This window comes from Lactuca sativa, chromosome 6, assembly GCF_002870075.4.
Source record: "Lactuca sativa cultivar Salinas chromosome 6, Lsat_Salinas_v11, whole genome shotgun sequence".
Lineage (NCBI taxonomy): Eukaryota > Viridiplantae > Streptophyta > Magnoliopsida > Asterales > Asteraceae > Lactuca > Lactuca sativa.
The window spans coordinates 114,827,211-114,841,620 of record NC_056628.2 but is presented as its reverse complement, the minus strand read 5'-3'; positions in this window follow the sequence as shown (position 1 = coordinate 114,841,620).

Here is a 14,410-nt window from a genome sequence, read left to right as displayed (position 1 = left end):
CTCTTCTATGTTGATGTTTACATTGATTTAGGGCTTATTGAGGCCTTTTGTGGCTAGATCTAGTGCTCCCTTGGTCCCTTAAGTGTTTTAGACCATAGATCTGGACCCTTGGAGGTCCAGAGTGTCCCTTTGCCCAAGCTTTTTGTGAATCAATGGAGGTTTTGGATTGGAATCCTTATGCCTTAGGTCAAAATGATATTTATGAGCCATGGGGTGTGTTATGAACACCAAGATAGGGGCTTTACGTGATGAATCAGTCTAGGAAGGCCAGATCTATGAATTGTTGGAGCAGATCTGACCTTAGAAGCAAGTTTGAGTGATTGCATGGTGTAGACTCGCCGAGTCCGACGAACAGACTCGGCGAGTAGCTTGAAGATTGCCTTAGATCGGCCAGTGAGTGGTCCAGTCGAGTCATAGGTTGACTCAGTGAGTCAGGGCGAGTTAGAGAGGGTTGACAGGTGGTCTGATTTGAACTGGGACTCGCCGAGTTGTTCTTGAGACTCGGCGAGTTGAGTTGGGGTGGCCCCGGGATTCTTCCAGGTGAAACTCGTCGAGTCAGGGGGAGTACTCGACGTGTAAAAAAAGGAATCCTAGAGAGTTGACGAAAACGTCTAGACTCGCCGAGTCGCCCTAGTGCACTCGCCGAGTCCGATCAAAGTTGACCGTTGACCGTTGACCAAAGTTCACCTGTGTTGACTTCTTAGGGATAGTCAACCTTAGAGATAAAAAGTGTTAATTAGAGACATATGATGTTATAGGAGGATTAGAGCTCGGAGGATCGAGCACGAGGGATTTTAGGATTCGTGAGATACCGAGATACGTGAGGTGAGTCTTCTCACTGTACTCTACCCTGAGTAGGTAAGAATGGATGCGAGAAAAAGACTCTCATTAGACAGGTGGCAACTAGCCGGGTGGAAAAGAACCACAGTGTCAAGCAGCCACTTCAAAATTAGCTGTCTCGTTTTCACTATATTGAGCTTTACATTGTCATGAATAATGGAATTGCGGTCTTTCCAAACTTCCCGTAGGATAAATAAAGCAACAGAATTGCGTAAAAAAGAATACTGGGAGCAAATAGTATCAGTCCACCAAGACTCAAGACGCTGCTCGAGAAGTGGTAAGGATAATGACAAGCTGGCTCTCAGAAGTAACTACAGCGTACATGTATGATGAGAATGACAATAAAAAAATTTGTACTGCATTATTTCTATGTGATTTATGCTGTGCATGTTTACAGAGTTGGAACCGGAAGGTTCCTAGAGTTAGAACCTGAGGGTTCATAGAGTTTGGGTGCACGGACCCATAGAGTCATAGCCTCGAGTGGCTAATATGTGTTTTATGTGTGGTATTTTGGGGAACTCACTAAGCTTTGTGCTTACTGTGTTAGTGTTGTTATTTCAGGTACTAGCGATGACCGTGGGAAGGCGCCGGCTTGATCTGTACACATGCATGGGACTTTTGATATATATGTGATCTTGGGATTTTGTATGATACGAATTTGGGAATTTTAAACTTAATGTTTTATGAAATTAAATGAGAAATGTTTTTATATTTGCGAAAAATTATTTTGAAAATTCTCGGTGTTACAAGTTGGTATCAGAGCCTTGGTTTGAGGGATTCGAGTACACCTTCGGGCGTATTTGAACTCAAACTGAGGATTTGAGATTTATTTTCAAAAAGAGTAAAAGAATTTTGAAAAACGCAGAGCAAGAGATGTGTGTACGATCAGTCCGCGCCCGAACGGTGATTTCCCAAAATACCTTTATATTATGTGATATTGATATTGATATGATGTATCCACATACTAGAGTAGGCTAGGTATTGCTATTAGGACTAGAGTGGCCTGATTTGTGATGCCTTAGCCTAGGGAGAGGTGAGCTGCTATGAGATGCTTGAGAGTGAGTAGGTAGCAGCGAGGGGCTTATGAGAGATTTATTAGAGAGTGGTCTATGCATGATAGAGTACTTGGGATTTGGGATCCGAAGAGGAGGACTTAGGGTGTATTCTGATGCGGTGCGGACAGTAGTATTGGGCCCGTACTACTGAAAGCACCGGAGCGGTGTGCAGCCCAAGTAAGAATCTTTAGAATACCAAGAATCAAGGAGGAAAGAGTTGACGAGTGTGAGTATGCTCGTGTGGGTTCTAATTTATCGTATGTTGTATTTCAGAGGTAGATCATGGTGAGGACACGTTTGATGCCCGAGAGCAGTGGTACCGGTGATGAGGAGATCCGTCGAATCATCCAGGAGGAGGTGGTTGCGGCCATCAGGGCAGAGATACCAGAGATGTTTGGGTCTATAAAGACCACACTGATTGAGACGTTTGACGAGCATTATGCCGCTCTTTCTGAGGCTGCTGTTGCAGCAGCTACCGCAGCGATTGCTGCTGCGAGGCCGCAAGGTGGTGATACGTTGCTGTTCCGCGAGTTCAAGAACACAAAACCACCAGATTTTGATGGGACACAGGATCCGGTGGCAGCTATGAGGTGGATATCTGATATAGAGGGGTGCTTCTTCACTTGCTCATCTCCTGAGCATTTGAAGGTTCGGTTCGCGCTGAACCAGCTTCGCTTGGGAGCGAAGGGCTGGTGGAAGTTTGTGACAACGCATTTCACGCCTGCTGAGCTTGCGGCAGTGACCTGGGAGAGGTTCACTGCCATGTTTCGAGATGAGTACGTTCCCCAGGTGGAGAGGGAGCATTTGGCCCAGGAGTTTCTGACCCTCAAGCAGGGTACTGAGTCCGTTACAGCGATCACGAGGATGTTCCATGAGAGGGCGATGTTCTGCCCTGAGCATGTGTCCACTGAGCAGGCACGTATGAGCCGCTACTTGAGCATTTTGAGGCGGGATATTCAGGAGTTCGTTGCGAACTCCCCATACCGGACATTTGCTGAGCTTCAGGCAAATGCCTGGAAGAGGGAGATTGAGCTTGAGACTCAGGCCAGGGAGGAGGCGGAGCCTTAGGGGAGGGATACGCGACCGGCACAGTCTCAGCCAGCAGCCAAGCGGGCCAAGCTCGCTGATCCCAAACCAGGGAGCTAGAAGGGTCGCACTTGCGGGAAGTGCGGCAAGGGTCATGACGGAGTTTGCCAAGCAGGATCTTGCTACAAATGTGGCAAGGAGGGGCATATGGCCAAGGACTGCCCCAAGGGGTTTGCAGTGTGTTTTCACTACAACCAGACCGGACACCGGAAGGCGGAGTGTCCGCAGTTGCACGGAGCATCTCATGGATCTGCTCCTACCGCCATCAGAGCTACAGAGAGTCGGCCTGTGAAGGCTGAGGCGCCGAGAGCTCGAGGGAGAGCCTTCCAGCTGACTGCGGAGGAGGTCTGCGCTGTGCCCGATGTTGTGGCTGGTATGTATCCTTTCATGTATTTATTTTGATGTCGAGATATTATGCTTATATTATGTTATGCGTAGGTACTTTCCTTGTGAACTCTGTACCTGCTTTAGTGTTATTTGACTCGGGTGCGAGTCGGTCTTTTGTATCCTTGTCCTTTAGTCAGCATATCAATGTTAGTCGGGAGGCGTTGAGTCGGCCTCTGAGAGTTTCCATAGCTGACGAGAGAGTGATTTATGCCGCGGAGGTTCTCCGAGGATGCGTGTTAGAGATTTTCGGTGTTGAGTTCCCGGTTGATCTGGTTCCTATTGCGATGGGTGATGTCTGTGTCATTGTGGGTATGGACTGGTTGAGCAGATTTGGCGCAGTTATCGATTGTGAGCGTCAGTTGGTGACCATACGAGACCCTAGTGGGGGAGTTCTTTTGGTGTACGGCGAGGGTACACGTTCGGGATCGGCTTTTTGTTCGGCCGCGAGGGCGAGGCAGTGTCTACAGCAGGGCTGTAAGGGTTTTGTAGCGTATATGATCGATACGCGAGCGACTTCCGAGAGACCGAGTTCAGTTGAGGAGGTACCGGTGGTGCGTGAGTTTACAGATGTCTTTCCCGAGGAGTTGCCGGGTGTGCTTCCTATGAGGCAAGTGGAGTTTGGTATTGATTTGGTTCCGGGGTCCGCGCCTATCGCTAAGGTGCCTTATCGCGTTGCACCTCTAGAGATGCAAGAGTTATCCTCGCAGCTCCAGGAGTTGCTGGGGAAGGGATTTATTCGGTCGAGCAGCTCACCGTGGGGAGCACCTATATTTTTTGTCAAGAATGGTTCACACCGGATGTGCATTGACTACCGGGAGTTGAACAATCTGACGGTCAAGAACCGTTACCCGTTACCGAGGATCGACGATTTATTCGATCAGTTGCAGGGAGCATCTTGGTTCTCCAAGATCAATTTGAGGTCGGGATATCATCAGGTGAGAGTGCGGGATGAGGACGTCCAGAAGACAGCGTTCAGGACGCGATATGGGCATTATGAGTTTGTGGTGATGCCTTTTGGGCTCACCAATGCCCCATCTGTGTTCATGGATCTCATGAACAGGGTATGCAGGCCGATGTTGGATCGGTTGGTGATTGTATTTATCGATGATGTTCTGGTATATTCGAGATCTAGAGAGCAGCATGAGGAGCATTTGAGGGAGGTCCTTGGGGTATTGAGATCGGAGAAGCTTTATGCAAAGTTCTCCAAGTGTGATTTCTGGTTGCGGGAGGTCGAGTTCCTAGGACAGCTTGTTAATCAAGAAGGGATATTGGTCGATCCGGCCAAGGTTGAGGCGGTGATGAGTTGGGGGGTGCCGAAGTCACCCTCTGAGATCAGGAGTTTCCTTGGGTTGGCAAGGTATTATCGGAGATTATCAAGGATTTCTCCAAGATCGCAGTGCCAATCACCAGATTGACCCGGAAGGGTGTTGCTTTCTCATGGGGTCCCGAGCAGCAGACCTCCTTTGAGACACTTCGCCAAAGGTTGTGCGAAGCCCCGATATTAGCTCTCCCGGAAGGGATGGAGGATTTTGTAGTATACTGTGATGCATCGATTTTGGGGCTGGGTGCAGTGCTGATGCAGAGAAGGCATGTGATAGCATATGCATCGAGGCAGCTGAAGCCTCATGAGACGAGATATCCCACGCATGATCTAGAGTTGGGGGCAGTAGTGTTCGCCCTCAAGATTTGGTGTCACTAGTTGTATGGGGTTCGGTGTACGATATACACGTACCATAAGAGTTTGAGGTACTTGATGGATCAGCCCAACCTAAATATGCGGCAGAGGAGGTGGTTGGATGTGGTCAAGGATTATGATTGTGAGATCCTGTATCACCCAGGCACGGCTAATGTGGTAGCCGATGCGTTGAGCCGCAGGGCGGAGAGCACTCCACTGCGAGATGTATGTTTGAGATTGACCGTGATAGCTCCGGTACTGGATGCCATTCGTGGGGCACAGGCCGAGGCTGTGCAACCGGAGATGCAGAAGAAGGAGCGGTTCGTTGGGTTGGTTTCGGAGTTCGTTATGGATGGTCGACGGCTTATGACTTTTCAGGGTCGGATTTGGGTACCGTTTGTGGGCGGTACGCGTACTACTTTGATGGAAGCGGCTCATCGGTCGAAATTTTTGATCCATCCGGGGGCCACGAAGATGTATTTGGATTTGAGGAAAGAGTATTGGTGGCCCTGTATGAAGAGGGATGTTGCATGGTTTGTTGAGAGGTGCTTGACCTGCCGCAGGGTTAAGGCCGAGCACCAAAGACCGCATGGCAAGTTGCAGCAATTGGAGGTTCCCGAGTGGAAGTGGGAACAGATCACTATGGATTTCATCACCAAATTGCCGAGGACTGCCATAGGAGTTGATGCAATTTGGGTGATTGTGGACAGGTTGACGAAGAGCGCTCAGTTCCTTGCCATCAGTGAGAGTTCTTCAGCGGAATAGTTGGCAGAGGTGTATGTGAGGGAAGTGGTATCTCGGCATGGGGTGCCGATCTCAATTGTTTCGGACCGTGATGTGCGTTTCACTTCCAGATTTTGGAAGAAATTTCATGAGGAGTTGGGTACTAGACTGCATTTTAGTACCGCAAATCATCCCCAGACAGACGCTTGAGGACATGCTCCGAGCATGTGTGTTGGATTTCGGGGGTAGCTGGGATGCATATTTACCCGTGGCAGAGTTTTCCTACAACAACAGCCATCATTCGAGCATTGGAATGCCACCCTTTGAGCTGTTGTATGGGAGGAGGTGTCGGACCCCCATTTGTTGGGGAGAGGTTGAACAGAGAGTGATGGGTAGTACAGAGATCATGCTTCAGACGACAGAGCAGATTCAGCAGGTCAGACAGAGGTTATTGACCGCCCAGAGCCGACAGAAGAGTTATGCGGACAGACGTCGATCCGAGCTTGAGTTTCGGTTCGGCGATCTTGTTCTCCTGAAGGTCTCTCCTTGGAAAGGGGTGATTCGATTCAGGAAGAGGGGCAAATTAGGGCCCCGATATATTGGTCCACTCCGTGTGGTTGCGAGGGTAGGCTGGGTAGCCTATCATTTGGATTTACCAGCTGAGTTGGGGCAGATTCACGACACTTTTCATGTGTCGCAGCTGAGGAAGTGTATAGCCGATGAGTCGGCAGTGGTTCCATTAGAGGATATTCAGGTGGATGCGAGCCTGAATTATGCCGAGAGGCCGGTGGCCATCAGAGATCGGAAGATCAAGGTTCTGATGAACAAGGAGGTACCTTTGGTGTTGGTTCAGTGGCAACATCGAAAGGGATCAGAGATGACCTGGGAGCCGGAGCATGAGATGCGTGAGCAGCATCCGGAGCTATTTTTAGAGCGAGACTTCGAGGGCGAAGTCTAGTTCTAGTGGGGGAGAGTTGTAACAGCCCGGATTTCCAAGTATCTTTTATGCTTTCAATTTTTGATGTTTTGTGAGGGGACTCGGCGAGTTGGAGCTCTGACTCGCCGAGTAGGATCACGATTCAGGACGCGGGTTCGCGCCTGGACTCGGCGAGTCCAACGTATGGACTCGACGAGTCCGCGCTGTTTAATGAAACCCTAATTTCTCGGGTTTGAGACCTATTTAAAGGGCCTTATGGCCGTCATTTGTGCTCACCAGTCCCTTGAGTGAAACCCTAATCGAGTGTGAGCGTTTGGAGCAAAGTAGGAGGCCATTATTCATCTTGGAGGTGTCATCTTGCAAGGGAAAGGGAGGATCAGCTAAGGGGAGAGCAAGAGGAGCCATTTTCTGAGAGTTTGGAGTCCAGAGCATCGCTATTGTGGTAATATCTTCGATCTATCCTCTTCTATGTTGATGTTTACATTGATTTAGGGCTTATTGAGGCCTTTTGTGGCTAGATCTAGTGCTCCCTTGGTCCCTTAAGCGTTTTAGACCATAGATCTGGACCCTTGGAGGTCCAGAGTGTCCCTTTGCCCAAGCTTTTTGTGAATCAATGGAGGTTTTGGATTGGAATCCTTATGCCTTAGGTCAAAATGCTATTTATGAGCCATGGGGTGTGTTATGAACACCAAGATAGGAGCTTTACGTGATGAATCAGTCTAGGAAGGCCAGATCTATGAACTGTTGGAGCAGATCTGACCTTAGAAGCAAGTTTGAGTGATTGCATGGCGTAGACTCGCCGAGTCCGACGAACAGACTCGGCGAGTAGCTTGAAGATTGCCTTAGATCGGCCAGTGAGTGGTCCAGTCGAGTCATAGGTTGACTCAGTGAGTCAGGGCGATTAGAGAGGGTTGACAGGTGGTCTGAGTTGAACCGGGACTCGCCGAGTTGTTCTTCAGACTCGGCGAGTTGAGTCGAGGTGGCCCCGCGATTCTTTCAGGTGGAACTCGTTGAGTCAGGGGGAGTACTCGATGTGTAAAAAGGGAATCCTAGAGAGTTGGTGAAAATGTCTAGACTCGTCGAGTCGCCCTAGTGCACTCGCCGAGTCCGGTCAAAGTTGACCATTGACCGTTGACCAGAGTTGACCTGTGTTGACTTCTTAGGGATAGTCAACCTTAGAGATAAAAAGTGTTAATTAGAGACATATGATGTTATAGGAGGATTAGAGCTCGGAGGATCGAGCACGAGGGATTTCAGGATTCGTGAGATACCGAGATACGCGAGGTGAGTCTTCTCACTATACTTTACCCTGATTAGGTAACCAGAGTTATGTGACAGAGTATTTGTATGCTGTGTATGTTATGTGTTGTACTGCATTATTTCTATGTGATTTATGTTGTGCATGTTTATAGAGTTGGAACCGGAAGGTTCCTAGAGTTAGAACTTCAGGGTTCATAGAGTTTGGGTGCACGGACCCATAGAGTCATAGCCTCGAGTGGCTAATATGTGTTTTATGTGTGTTATTTTGGGGAACTCACTAAGCTTCGTGCTTACAGTGTTAGTGTTGTTATTTCAGGTACTAGCGATGACCGTGGGAAGGCGCCGGCTTGATCTGTACACACGCATGGGACTTTCGATATATATGTGATCTTGGGATTTTGTATGATACGAATTTGGGAATTTTAAACTTAATGTTTTATGAAATTAAATGCGAAATGTTTTTATATTTGCGAAAAATTATTTTGAAAATTCTCGGTGTTACAATACAACAGAAGATTCTGGGAGGAACAAGGACAAGTACATGAGAAGGTTTTAAGGAAAGATCAGTCGAAGTAACCAAAACGCCTTACACGTCACACTAATAAATATTAATCCTGTTAATTTATCGAGCGAGTGGAAACACTACTCACATTATATGTGTTAGGATTAATTTCTTACATGCAGCTGGTAATAGTTATTCAGGAAACAAATATTCATTCGAGGATAGTTATTTCAAATTCATAGAGTTTATTAGGTATAGACTCATTTATGAATTGTTTCTAGAACCCTATGGAAGTTAGGACCCGATACGTCCAGAACGAGGATAACCTTGTCTTTTCAGCTTTCGGCTTGTGCCCATTGCTATAGACTTAATCTGTCTCATCTTTGTTTTCTTTTAGCAAAGATGCCTCCTCACAGATCACCAAGGCACACTACTCCGATAACTCCCATACCTTCTCCACAAATAGATGCAGCAACTCTGAACGCTGCAGTGGCCGCGACTGTGGCAACAACCATAGCTCAATATCACCCCATCAATACAGATGGAGGTGAAACGCCTACTAATTCTACTCAAGGTGAAGTCCCGGTGCGCCAGGGAGAGTTCTCCTACAAGGATTTCACCAGATGCTAGCCATTGTCCTTTAATGGGACTGAAGGAGTCATAGCCCTTATGCAATGGTTCGAGAAAACAAAGTCGGTTTTCGAAATCTGTTTATGCCCAGAAGGAAGCAAAGTGAAGTTTGCTGGTTGCACCTTCTTCGGCAAGGCCCTGACATGGTGGAACAGCCATGTTAAGTCACTGACCCTATCAGTGGCAAACTCAATAGGTTAGGAAAACCTAAAAGAGTTAATGCGGGAAGAATATTGCCCGTTAGGCGAGATTCAAAAACTGGAACAAGAGCTGTGGGATCTCACTATGGTCGGCTCGGACATAGTGACCTACACGGACCGGTTCAGCGAACTAGCAGCTCTATGCCCCGAGATGATTACCTCATAGAGCAAGAAGATAGAAAGGTACATTTGGGGTCTGACTGTTCTGACCAAAGGAAATGTATTGTCTTCTAACCCAGCCACGTTTGATAGTGCTAAACGCCTGGCTCAGCGACTCATCGAAAATGGAGTCTGCCATGGTGTAAAATTCCCTATTCCCGAGCCATCGAGGGAAGAGGACTATAATCAGAAGTCGGGGAACAAGAGGAAGTAGAAGCAAACGACACAAGACACCCCGCAAGAGCAACGAGTGAGTACTATGTATGCCACTACGACGCCTACTGCTTCAGCACCTACCAGTCGATATGCTGGAAACCTTCCAAAGTATGGAAAGTGCAACTTTCACCACACCGGAGTATGCCGGGAAATGCAGTGTCTGAACTGCCACAGAAGGGGACACACAGTCTGCTACTGTAGGACACCGACTCAACCGATCTCCCAAGTCCTCGGAGCTGAAGAAAACCAACCCCGCTATGGTGTTGGTGAGTCTGGACACAATCAAAGGAGTTGCCCGATAATCAGGAACTCAGGCGTGCATGGACGCATTCTGATGATCACCGCAGGAGAATCTACCCCAGAGTCGTCGACGAGTAGTGTTACGTTTTCAAAATGGTAATTACTTTTAAAATTAATTTATATTCATATAAGATTAAAATTTGGGGATAACACTTAAAAGTAACTATAACCACTCACATGTTAAAATAGGTCGAAATATTCAAGAGAACTAAAAGATCCTTTAGAAAAACTATTATGGCTCACCATATACATCAGGGTTGTGCGCAACTAAGATGTTGCAGACATAGAGTGAGTGACTCTGCTTAGGTCCCCTTTCCTTAATTGGTTGAGGATTTCAAGCAGAGATGCTCAGTCGACATCTTGTCACATCTTACGTATTCATAACTTGTATATGATGGGCGATAGTAGCGGTAACAGGAAGGATTATGCAATAAAAGTAGAAAACAGGAAACACGAGAATAGCTACAAGAAGTACATTGTTGATCATACTAGGAATTCAATACCGAGCATGCCAGGGATACATCGTCGTTTATCAGACGTTTCTTTCATATGACCAAAACTTTGTTTAGTATACAGTCCGTTGTTTTCTTTCGTCATGAGTTAGCGTGGTCCTCACCATACTGATTTCATATGTTTCTATCGCCTTGATCAGCAAGTTCTTGAAACATTCATAATCCATATTGAAAGCCCGACCTGAATCAAAAATTTTATCTTTCGAATTCTAAACCCCCGAAGTACTCATGCGAAAAGTACTTTGTCCTCCGAAGCCTTATTGTCAGATGTCCGCAGACCGTCACGAAATACCACTCGTCCAACAGACCAAGTTCGAGCACAGAGGCTATGGATGAATACAACCCACCTATTATTATTTAGTGTATACACGAGGGTGGCATATGATTATGATTACGCAGAACTAGTATGTGTGTTTCCGCCCTATCTCTTGTCCTCGTTGGGTTGTGGACCTAGGGCAGAGTCGCACATCCGACCGTCTAACTAACCCTAATTATATACGACTTGTGTACACGAGGTAATGATAGATAGACCAAGTGTGAATCCTATCAAGAACGGAAGGGAAAAGTTGCCAAGTCTACGAGTGGGTATTCTGCCAATCAGAAGAGCGCAACCCCAGTAGTAATGCTAAAAGAGCTAATTTCGGGACGAAATTCCCTCTAACAGGGGGATGATGTGACAACCCGAAAATTTTTATTTTATAAGCTCAGTCAGTCAACTCAACTGAGTTCAAAATCATTAGTTCAGAGTTCTAGCCTAGTTACAGGTCATTCTAAGGAGTTTTAAGCCTAATACACTTAAGGATTAAGTGTTAGAAAGTACCCGCTAGAACCACAGTGTAGAAAATCGGACCCTAACCTCATCTAAGTGAGTTCACGGCCACAAGACCATGAGTTTACAGCCGTAAACTCATGTGGCCATAAACTCATGGGTATATATAAGGCAAAGGGTCATTTTCTAGTCATTTCTTCCGTCCTTGGCCGGTTTTCCTCCAAATCCTCTCAAGTATCATCCAACCTTCTTCCTTAGATCTTCAAAAGAGTGAGTATTCTATCCCTTGATTAGTTAATACATATTATTAACTAGCTTCTTACATTGATTTCATCCATGAAAATCATGTTTGATTAGATACTCAAGAAACACCAAGAACACACACTAGTGTTCTTAGCCAAATCGACTAGTTCAAGCTCCTATATCATAAGCACTCTTAATCTAACTTGTTGTACACTAGATTAAACATGTCTAGTCCTTAGAAACATCAATAAACAAAGGTTAGAATAGAGTTTACGGCCAAGGATGTTCTTGGGCCGTAAAGTCCCTTTTATGCTGCAAAGATGCCCCAAATTCCTTACTTAAGCCTAGATATTAGCCTACCACCTTACCTTGATGTGTTTAGGACTCAAAACAATCAAGATAACATCACCCATAGGTGATGAAGGCCGCAAACACATTTCAAAATGGTCCATAGGCCGGGAACTCCATTAAGGAGTGAACTGTTGCCCTAAAGCACTTCGTAAGGCTTAACCATGAAATAGGAATGCTTAGTATCACTTGGAAGTCTTCAAAACTCAAAATGGTCAAAGAGTAATGAGTTTATGGCCATAAACTCATGGGTTTATGACCGTAAACTCAATGAGTGATGGTTACAAGGCCTTAAACTCATGTTTTGGTCATTCCACTTCCCTTTGTTGAATCACATGTGATTCCAACACATAACCAAGGTGTTTCTTAGTCCCGGAAGGTGATTCCTTTCATATAGTTGTTTATAAACACTATATTCATGTCAATATGTATCACTATATGTTATTTAAGACTTATTGTGTCTCGGGAATTCATTCATGGAGCTTCTCATCCTTACACGCATACCCGTTTGAATCACCCACATCAGGTGAGTTCATAACCTGTAATGAATCTTTTAACTATTTTAATTGTTTTAAGGGGGGGATACAAGTTGAACACAATGATAATTATGTAAATGTTTGTTATAAACATCTTTCAAAATGTTACTTATGTCAATTATAATTTGTTACAATATTTCAAAAGTCTTTTAAAGTTATGTTACTTTATCGTTAAACAAAACTCTGTTTTTAAAGTACAAGCATAACTTAGTAGATAAATGAGTCTTTTCAGTAACAGTCCAGGTAGAACATTAGTAAACAATTACAGGTATAGTTTAGGAGAATGCTATTCATTACTTCTAGTACAATGAAGCACACAAATAATCAATACCATAACAGAACAAAAGTGAAGAGAATCAAACAATACCAATCAGAACAAATAGTGGAGAAAATCAAACAATACCAGAACATAACATAACAAACAAGTTAAGTTGTTATAGCATGAGAACACAGAAACAGGATCTAATTATACGAATGAATCACTAACTCATTGTTTTAAACAAAAGGTGATAGTTATATTGGGTATACATGATCATATAACTTTAATGACAATTACACGGCTTGCAAGAATTGTTTGGGCTTGCGTTTGGTTCCCTTAATCTCTTGACTGGGAGAGCATTTAGTAGGGGTTCTAGCCTTCACATTATGACCGTAATAAAACAAATACGTTTTTAGGCTATTTAGTACATCTGCATGTCATTATAAATGACATCTATGTACTTACTTTACCCATTACTTTCATAAAGTGACAATACCACTTCAAATTTGATCTATTTTCTAGTCCAGATAGTTATAAACTAGGGAGAATATACTTTTACATTTGACAAAGGAACAATCAGGTTTAGCACAGGAAAGAAGATGCCTTGGTAGAAGGCTATGATTAAAGAATAGGACCATAATGCTAGTCTTATGATTCCTTAATGTATACATCACAGGATACATATATACTAATAGGTTCCGACAGCTAACAGGATGTGTGATCTCCGCTTCATTTCCTGTCCTCGTTGGCTTGTGGGCATGGAACGGGTTCACCTAGTCTACTATCTACCCGATTCTATATATATATATATATATATATATATATATATATATATATATATATATATATGCTTAGTATATATTAAGTCATCATAAGGGTACCAGATATGGATCGGATTATAGGACACAGAGTCAAAGCACAGTTTTTCTACTACAAAACTTACTTTTCAAAGTCAGTACTTTTGGTATACAAAACTAGAGATTTCCCAGATAAGGGATTAATCCATTTTATTAAGCCAATACAATTTTAGAGACTTTAGGTGAGTAACTCTATGACACCTTACTTTTTACACCATGTTTATATATAAAACTAATAATCAATAGGTAGTTAAATGTATGTATTCCACCTTACCTCCTGTTCCCCGTTGGGTTGTGGACTTAGGGTAGATTCACCCAATTAACTTTCTACCCAAGATCAGATTATATATAGCAGTATAAACAAAGCTATTATAAAAGTAGGCAGTATGGTCAGTATTTTTACTATAAGAAATATAGGTTTTCTTAAAGAACCTTTCATTAGATATAAAGGAACCATTACAAATAACTCCATGAGTAACAAGTGAATACACCAGGGTTATATATGACAACGATCTAACAACCAATGGAATGTGTGCCATCCGCTTTACTTTCTGTTCCCCGTTGGGTTGTGAGCTCGGGGTAGATGCGCCCAATCGATTGTTTGTTTACTCTGAGTATATATAACTTTTACCCACTTAGTACCCATAGAAAGTCTTGTAGTGTTATTTTACTAAACTTTAATTCAAGTAGGAAATATATGATTTTCTAGAGGAACATGCGAACTTTTCTGAATACAACTTACAGCTTACATCACTTTTACATATACATTTTCCACAACGCTTTACAACTTACTCACATCACTAAAATCTTATGAACTCACCATCTTAATTGCTGATCAACTCTTTCAAATAACTTGTATTCTCAGGAGACTATTAGACAGGTGCTCGTGCTGGGGATTCAGAAGATGGAGCATTAT